Genomic DNA, 8,921 nt, shown 5'->3' with positions numbered 1-8,921 from the left:
CCATTCCTACTTTCAACATCTGTTTGCTGGTGGAGGGGAGGGTAACCCATGATCCAAAAACTGTAAATGATCCTTCAGTTCCTTAACATTGTGAAATTCGGCTACATGATTTTGGATGTTGTCAGACACAGTTTCTCCTATTTAAATATTTAATCTTATACCTACAGAAAATGAACCCTTTAAAGTGGGGTGTCAAACTCAATTTCATTGAGGGCCACATCAGCATTGTGGTTGCCCGGGGGGGGGAGGCGGGTGGGTGTGGCTGGCATGGGTGTGGCCTACTAGGTGGGCATGACCAACTCAATGGCACTCACGTCAGGGGCGCCTGGGCAGGCCTGGGGCGGATCCGAGGGTCTCCAGTGGAGGGGGGCGGGACCAGGATGAGCGCTGCGGTATGGTCCACTGGAGGAGCTTCACTGTCCCTCTCAGGCTGTGCAGGGGACCTCTGGACAGTGGCACAGACTTCCAGGGGCCCTGGGCAAGCACCTAGAGGTCAAGCACCTAGCCCAGACCTTGAGCTCCCATGGTACCAGAACCCCACAGCCCTGCCTAGCCCAACTGCACTTTCCTGAGGGGGCGCCCAGCTGCGCTTACATCCTCCTCGAGGCTGCAGCTGCTGTGCTCACTCTCCTTGGCCAGGTTGCTCATGGTGGGTGCAGGAGGGCAAAGTGCATGGGTCAGAGGGAGGCCCATTCCCTCTCCATGTGAGGAGATCTGGCTTTGTAACCAAAGCATCCTCAGCAATAGGATAGAGAACCACCAGGGGATGGCAAAAGGGCAACAGGGCTGCCGGTGGCCAAATGCTAAGGCTGGACTTCCCTCAGGCCCTCCCTCTCTCTCATTCCAATCTCCCTCTTTGCTTCCTTCCTCCCTCCCCTCCTTCCCTGCCTCCCTCCTTTTCATTCCCATCTCCTTCCTTCCCTTTCTTCCTGTTTCCCTCCCCTCCTTCCTTCCTCCCTCTCTCTGTGCCCAGGAAGGGATGAGGGGAGGGGGAGAGGTTGGCAGCACGTCTCTCAAAGAATAACAGAGTTGGAAGAGACCTTTGAGGTCTTCTAGTCCAACCCCCTGCTCAAGCAGGGGATCTATACGATTCCAGACAATGGAATATCCAATCTCATCTTAAAAGCCTCCAGTGATGGAGCATCCACAACTTCTGAAGGCAAGCCTTTTCACTGGTTAGTTCACAAGTCCTTAGTTCTAGGCTAGTTCTTAGTTCTAGTTTCCATGTATTATTGCCTTCTGATGCTTTGGAAAATAGGTTGACCCCTTCTTCTCTGTGACACCCATCAAATATTGGAAAACTGCTATCATGTCACCATCCCTAGTCCTTTTCACTAAGCTGCTACACATACCCAATTCCCACAAACATTTTTCGTATGCTTTAGCCTCCAGCCCCCTAATCATCTTTGTTTACCATCCATTTAGACCACATGGTCCCCCTGGCTTGGTTTATAGAACAGTGGCCACGAGCAGAGCCTTCTCAGAGACAGCACCCCAATTATAGAACTTTCTCCCAAGGAAAATATGAACAGCGCATCCCTCACCTGTTTAGAGGCAACTCCAAACACACTGTTCAGCCAGGCATGTGTAGAATAACAACACATTTTATGGTCAAACAGCACTAGGTGAATTACTACTAATATTTTTCTTTCTTAAAATACATGCTTTTAATATTGTTTTAAGCAGTGCTGGTGATGCTTTACAATAGCTGTCTTTTAAGTGTCTTCTTGTAAACCACCCTGGATTTCTCTGAAACATTTAATTTCAAATTAGACGTTGATTTAATAAATTAGGCAGAAGAAAGAAATGTTTAAATGCATCTAAATCCCACAGACCTACTGCCTCCTAGGCGCAAACTGCAGAGAAAATAAGGCATTCCTTTTCTAGCCAGCATAGCCACAGGATGATGGGAACTGTGGTCCATGACATCCAAAAGACATTAGTTTGGGTAAGGCTGGATTAAATTATAAAAGAGCAGATGAGGGGAAGTAGAAGCAAGAAACACTTTCCACGTGTCTGACAAAATAATTCGGGGCAGGGGGGGCAGTTGACTCGGCCTTTTAATTTCAACTCATGCCAATTCCTCTTAACTTCCCATTCCATCCAAAGAGTTCTATTATCAGCTGGATTTTAGGGAGGGGAGGCAGCAAGAATAGACTACAAAGTCAATCTGTGAGTTTGCTCTCTCGCCTGCCTGCACACCACCTTCCTGACGCAGTGTGTGTGTGTGTGTGTGTGTGTGTGAGAGAGAGAGAGAGAGAGAGAGAGAGAGAGAGAGACCCTTTTTGTAAGTTTGCTTACTCTGCTTGCAACACTCCCCGTTCTCCACACTTTCACTTCCCTGCTGGTTCAATCTCTCTCTCTCTCTCTCTCTCTCTCTCTCTCTCTCTCTCTCTCTCTCTCTCTCTCTCTCACTCAAACACAAAAACTCTCTCTGCTTTCTCCCCCTTCTCTCTATTATCCTCCAGCTGCACCTGAATGAAGTGGGAGGAGGTTAAAAAAAGAGGGGGGGAGAGAAAGGGGGAAGATTCCCTTTTTTGTAACAGCTTGGCTTCCTCCTCCTCCTCTCCTCTCTCTTTCACACACACATACAGAGAGAGAAAGAGAGAGAGAAAGAAACCCTTCCTGCTTTCTCCTCCTTCTCACCCTTTTTCTCCAGCCCCCACAGAGGCTCACACGTTGCCAGCTATTGGCATTTCCAGTCTGCGGCTCTGCATCTGGCGTGAGTGCTGCATTCCTCTCTCCAGCCCTACCATGTGGCGGAGAGGGTGACCGGGAGCTAGCCAACACTTGGCTTGTGCCACCACACACTCCCATCTCCGCGCCTTTCATCCCACAGGCCGGACATGCCCTGGGGTGCTAGGTTTATAGAACGCCACGGCCTGGGAAAGGAAAGGCCCGGCCCGGCAAAGCAGAGCTGGACGAGGAGAGGCCTGGCAAAGCGGGACGTGGCCAGGCATGATGGGGTTAGGCTGGGAGGGAGGGGCAGGGTGAGGCAAATGACCTGCAGCTGCTGTTGCGTACCACCAGCTCGTGAGTGTTTGCCATTTCATGTGTGCACTGGGGGTGTGTGCTGAGCCGGGTTGGGATGGGCCAGTGCTGGGGTAGCTGGAGCTGGTCCTTTGCTATTTCTGGGACAGCCCTGGGGGCCAAATCAGGGCCCTCCGTGGGTCAGATCTGGCCCGCGGGCCTTGTGTTTGACATGTCTGATTAGTCTACATACTTTATTCCCGGTACACATCCCTAATTCATAAAAGGAAAAAATAAATAAAATATAATGGCATGAAAGCAAGAAGTGCTTAAGAAGAAAGGGAATTTCCTTTATCACGCCATTGTTAAATATTTGAGAATCCTGCCTTGCATTTTTCTACCAGGAAAGGCAGCAGCAGGAGAGTCGGGGATTTTTTACATGTACTGCTTGTTTTTATTCAAAATTGCAAATGTCGCATGTGATTTACAATCAAAATCTGGGGTGATGTTTGAAACATGAAAGTGTTTCACTCACAGGATTACCAAACTCATTCTGCATTTTTTTTCCAAAATAGAGAAAGTCACCTTTGTAACAGAGAAGGCCTGACAGAGTTCATTACCATTCTTACTCATAAAAGTTGAACTTTAAATATATGCTCAGCCTCAAGAGTGAAAAAGTTTAAGACAACACCAGAACCAAAGGAAAAATAATACAATTGCACCTCTTGGAAACAAAAATGAGCACAGGCCTTTGGCTTTACCATCTTTGTTCTTCCATTCACTGATGGAGAGGATTAGCAGTCTCTAATATAGTGCAAACAGGATCCAGTGCAGTTTGGTATTAAGTGCAAAAATAATTATAAACCTGCCCTTGTTTGCATGTGTAGCTGCTGAGCAGTTTTTTGTTCCCAATTTGTTCAAGTATTTCAGCCATTATTATAAAATAAAGTACTGTAGAGCAGGGGTCCCCAACCCCGGGTCCGTGGACTGGTACCGGACCGCGGCATGCCATCAACCGGGCTGCATAAACAAGCAAAGCCCCATCCGTGGGATGCAGGCAGCACACAAAACCACGCCCCCTCTGGTTCGCGGAAAAACCTCTCTCCACGGAACTGGTCCCTGGTGCCCAAAAGGTTGGGGACATCTGCTGTAGAGGCAAGAGGAATGCAGGATGGGGAAAATTGATTCAAAGAGTAAGAATTTAGAAAAGCCATCAAAACTTTTGTCAACTTTGATGCTAAAGGCTTTAGGCTTTGTCAACTATCATCCCACCATAATTATTACCAGTTTGACAATGATGCCATCCTTTAAAGCACAGGCAGTCCATTTTCTTTGGTTGAAAGCCTTTGCTGATTTTTGCCTGGCATGCAATGCAGCATATTGTGGTTATAATCAGGCCAAACTGAGCTTGATTAATTTAAACTGCCCATAGCAGACACAAACATGCATCCTCCCAGGGATTATCTTGGAAAGAACTATACATGACAGGTCTGGTTATCCCAGCATTAAAAAATCCCCCAAAAAAATCCCCCCCAAAAAAAGCTGCCCAGAAAAACACAATGGCAATCCATATTCTGGACTATTCATGGCCTCCTTAGAAGACGGAGAACTTTTCTGTATTTTTGTCGAACACTGCTCCCGTCCATATAAGGCCTCGTCTATTCTATAACTGCCTTAATCATGCCAGAGTCAGCAAGTCCATAGTTTAAGGTTGTTTATTTATAGTGAAGACCAAAATACTATATAAAACATCAAACAATAACATTGTTAGGAAAGAATAATTGCCTTGTTATGAGATGGTGAAACAGAGCTTTAATTCCATTGAAAGTTTTAGTACAACTGTTGGTTTTTTTTGAGTTATTGAAGGATTTATTGGATAATAAAAAGGTGTATTCAGGAGAAACTTCCTGACAGTTAGAACAATTAACCAGTGGAACAACCTGCCTCCAGAAGTGGTGAATGCTCCAACACTGGAAGTTTTTAAGAGGAGACTGGCCAGCCATTTGTCTGAAATGGTACAGGGTTTCCTGCCTGAGCAGGGGGTTGGACTAGATGACCTGCAAGATCTCTTCCAACTTTATTATTATTATTATAAAACTTTTATTCATTAAACATGAACCTTAGTCAACTGAACGTTCAAGTTGACTGGCACTAATGGTTGACGCGGGTTGCTGCCAGCATCCTAGGTATCAACCAGGTATCTCCTTAAAATGTAAGATGTTCCAAGTAGCACAGTTTTTTGTAGCTTTGCTGGAGTTATTGCAGGAAGCTGCAATTTCTTGATGTATTTTGCAAAGTTTTCGGACATAATTCCCAGTGCCCCGATAACAATGGGTATCACTGTTACACGTTTCATTCATAATCGTGCAGTTTCAATGGCCAGGTCACGGTATTTCATAATATTTTCCAGTTCTTTTTCTACTCTGGCATCTCCTAGTACAGAGGTATCAATCAACTGTACACTTTGGTTCTCTATGACTGAGATATCTGACGTGTTGTGTTCCAAATGGCGATCTGTCTGTATTCAGAAGTCGCACAAGATCTTCACCCTCTCATTCTCAACAACTTTTTCCACCCTATGTTCCCACAACTTTTCGGACACAGGCAAGTCATATTTTTTTCACAATGCCCAGTGGATTAGTTTAGCAACTCGGTCGTGTCTAGCTTTGTAATCAATTTGCGCAATTTTGCTGCACTCACATATTAAATGTGAAAGTTTCAACTTTGTTGTTGCAAAGTCAGCAATTTGGATTCAGTAGATTTTTGTATCTTCGCTTTCATGGCATTAGTTTGTACTGCTTGTTCTTGAACAGCCAGTATTAAGCCTTCCGTTTCTTTCTTGATGGTTCCCATCTTAAGCCATGCCCATGTCAAGTTGTTATCAAATTTTCCTTCAATGTTTTTCAAACAGTGTCCATGCAGAGCTTTGGTTTTCCATCTATTTAATCTGTCATCCAGCCATCATCATCATCATCATCATCATCATCATTATTATTGCTGTTGCTGTTGTTGTTAGAATAATAGAATATGAGAGCTAGCAACATATTCTAGATCTACCATTTATAGAAGATAGGAATATCCTTGCAATTGTAATGTCAGCCTTTGGAACAGGCATATATATCTATCTCAACAAATGTATACAATAATTGCTCTCTCCCTTCATAGTCATTCTATAGTTTGGAGAAGGAAGAGCATCACTTAATGCAGTGAAATTGCTATAAAAACCCCAGCAAATTCTTGGCATTACTCAGTTCTTGAATTGTGGAGGGACAATAATAGCAAATCAAATAAAGCAAACCTTTATCAATACTCTCAAATCGCAATGAGATGTTAGAAGACAATAGACTATGGCATGCAGAGTTCTTCTGATGGGTTTATCACCGTTAGTGATTGGCAAATCAGTGAATGACATTACAACATAGATGGCAAACTTGCCACGTCACGTGACATGTCGCAACGTATTGCAACTCTTTTTGCATTGCCGGCAATGGGGTGGGCGCAGCTTCAGTATGATGAAACCAGCCCACAGGCCGGCAGTTTGACACCCCTGCATTACAAGGTCAGTAAGTTATTTTTCTGATGGCATGACTCAATGCACAAATAACCACAATACAAGAGAGACACAGTCCAAAGAACTGTGAGGTTGGAGCAATGCAGAGGCATTTGATTGTGCTGTTTGGTAAAAGGAAGTACTTGGAAAGTGGCACCAACACACCAAAAAATTCTGCTGTCTTTAAAATGTTGCCACAGCAATGTGATACTAACAGGTGTCCTTGTTCAGGGTACCACTCGTGTTTCTGCCAACCTGCAACTTCTTACAGCTACAGCGTCTGCATATTTGCATTGTGAAGAGGTTTTCTTTTGTAGTTGGAGGTGCAAAAGGCTTACCATTTAAAAGAACACAAGAAAAAAAATCCTTTATGATTTTCTACCCTGAATGATTCCCACATTTGTGCTGCTCTTCTGTTGCCCAATTCATCTCTGGGATAACAGCATTTAGGGGGGAAATCCATGGTTTTCTCTGGTTTGAAAAAAAAGGTAGGGGAAGTATGTCTCTGTTAGCATTAGTACCTCAGAATGGAGTAATGATTTTAAAACTAGCTCAAAATCTCCTGAGGCTTACGGGAAACCTTGTGTCCTTCAATCTCATAGTTGAAACTTACTTTGGTGGCGTCATTTCTGACAAATCCCCATCCCAGTTCTGATGTTGTGAGGCTAGTAGCGTGTGGTCCTGTCACTAAATGTCCGCTTTGTCTACAATGTTAACATCCACCTATAACTTCATTGTGCATGAAAACACCCAAAGGCTTACAATGAGGGCATATAGGCTTGCAGATAGGGCATTTTGGTCTCTCAAGCATTATCATTGGGTACCTTGAGCCCAGAACCCTGACGGGCTTAATCATAAAAGCAGTAGTGATTTGTAGGCCAACTCAACAATGACAAGTTCTCCTGGGCTGCTCTTGCCATCAGTCCCCTGCCCCCAGTGTAGCCCTTAGATGCCCTGGCTAGGAATAGGAGTTGTACCTGCTGTTTTGAGTGCAGACTTAGAGAGCTAGCAAATGGGAGTCAAGGTCATACCCACATCGCCCCTCAATCCACCTGGGTGAGGTGTCCATTAGCTATGCTACCTGGAGCACTGTATGAGCTTCAATCGAATGCATCAGAGGAGCTCCAAGTTACATAAAACTGCTTGTATCCTTGCAATCTAATGACAGTTGGTCAAAATTTAGGCAATTATAAAAAGAGGCTGGATTTTAAAAAAGAGACAATGCCTGTGTAAAAACTGCATTTATTGAACACTTACTTTTTTTCTTTTTTGAAAAAAAGCCATTTTTATTTTTTTTTAAAAAGTGCTCCATGGTCAATACATTATTAACTAAATCTATTCCAAAGTGAATAAAAAACAAGAATATACATTTCAAAACACTTAACAACTTTGGACGCAACCCCTCCGACATTGTCTGTGCAAACATTGCTGAACTTCAAGTCCCATCTTTCCTCTTTGCTGTGGCAGAAACAGAGTGGCACCGCCAGAGCGATTTTGGACCAACCGGGCCCATGACGTACCATAGATCAGGGGGTCCCCAACCTCGGCAACTTTTAAGACTTGTGGACTTCAACTCAGCCATGTTGGCTGAGGAATTCCAGGAGCTGAAGTCCACAAGTCTTAATGTTTCCAAGGTCGGGGACCCCTGCCTCCCAGCGCCGACAGAAGCAAGTGAACAGAAGAGAGGATCTTGCTGTATTTTTCCACCCACCATGGCAAAAGCCACCCTTCCTTTGGTATAAAGGATCATTAACATACATGTTCTGCTGCAAACACGAATACACTACAACAGCAGCTGAAGAACAGATTTTATAAAGCAGCATTAAATTTAAAAAAAAACAACTTTGGTGAAAGGACACTCTGAATATTATTTTTGCCTGGAACTAAAAAAGAAAAGTTGGGGGAGGAGGGGGGGGTCAATCCAGGCAAAGGAAGCATTGTTTTAAACACAAGAAGATTAAAATATGCCTTTACTTGAGGTTGTAAGCCCCAACACTGGATGGATTCTGCCCAATTAACTTGAAAAAACAAGCAAGCAAACACTGCCACAAGGCATATTTAGTGAGAAAAATCTCCTCCACAAAAATTAAGCCCGTCTTCTTATCTCTTCATCACAGTAACAATAAATAGTGCAAAAAGGAATACATAGTTTTTAAAATGTTAAAATATCTTTAACCAGTGTATAGCGTAATGCTTCATAATCACATATTTTATATGTGTGCTTAGAAAAAATACTGCACATCCATGACATATTTCTGATTGGCTATATTTTTGGGTGCAAGTCAAAGAAAAAAAGGCAGATGCTTTGAACGATTAGGCTGGGATTTAATTAATCAGGGAAGGTCTAACTGAAACTAAGCATTATAAAATCTCTGCATATCAATTTCACTTGATAGCACTG

The sequence above is a fragment of the Vipera ursinii genome (genome assembly GCF_947247035.1).
Source record: "Vipera ursinii genome assembly, chromosome: 1".
NCBI classification, from domain to species: Eukaryota; Metazoa; Chordata; class Lepidosauria; order Squamata; family Viperidae; genus Vipera; species Vipera ursinii.
Note: the sequence above shows the minus strand (reverse complement) of the source record.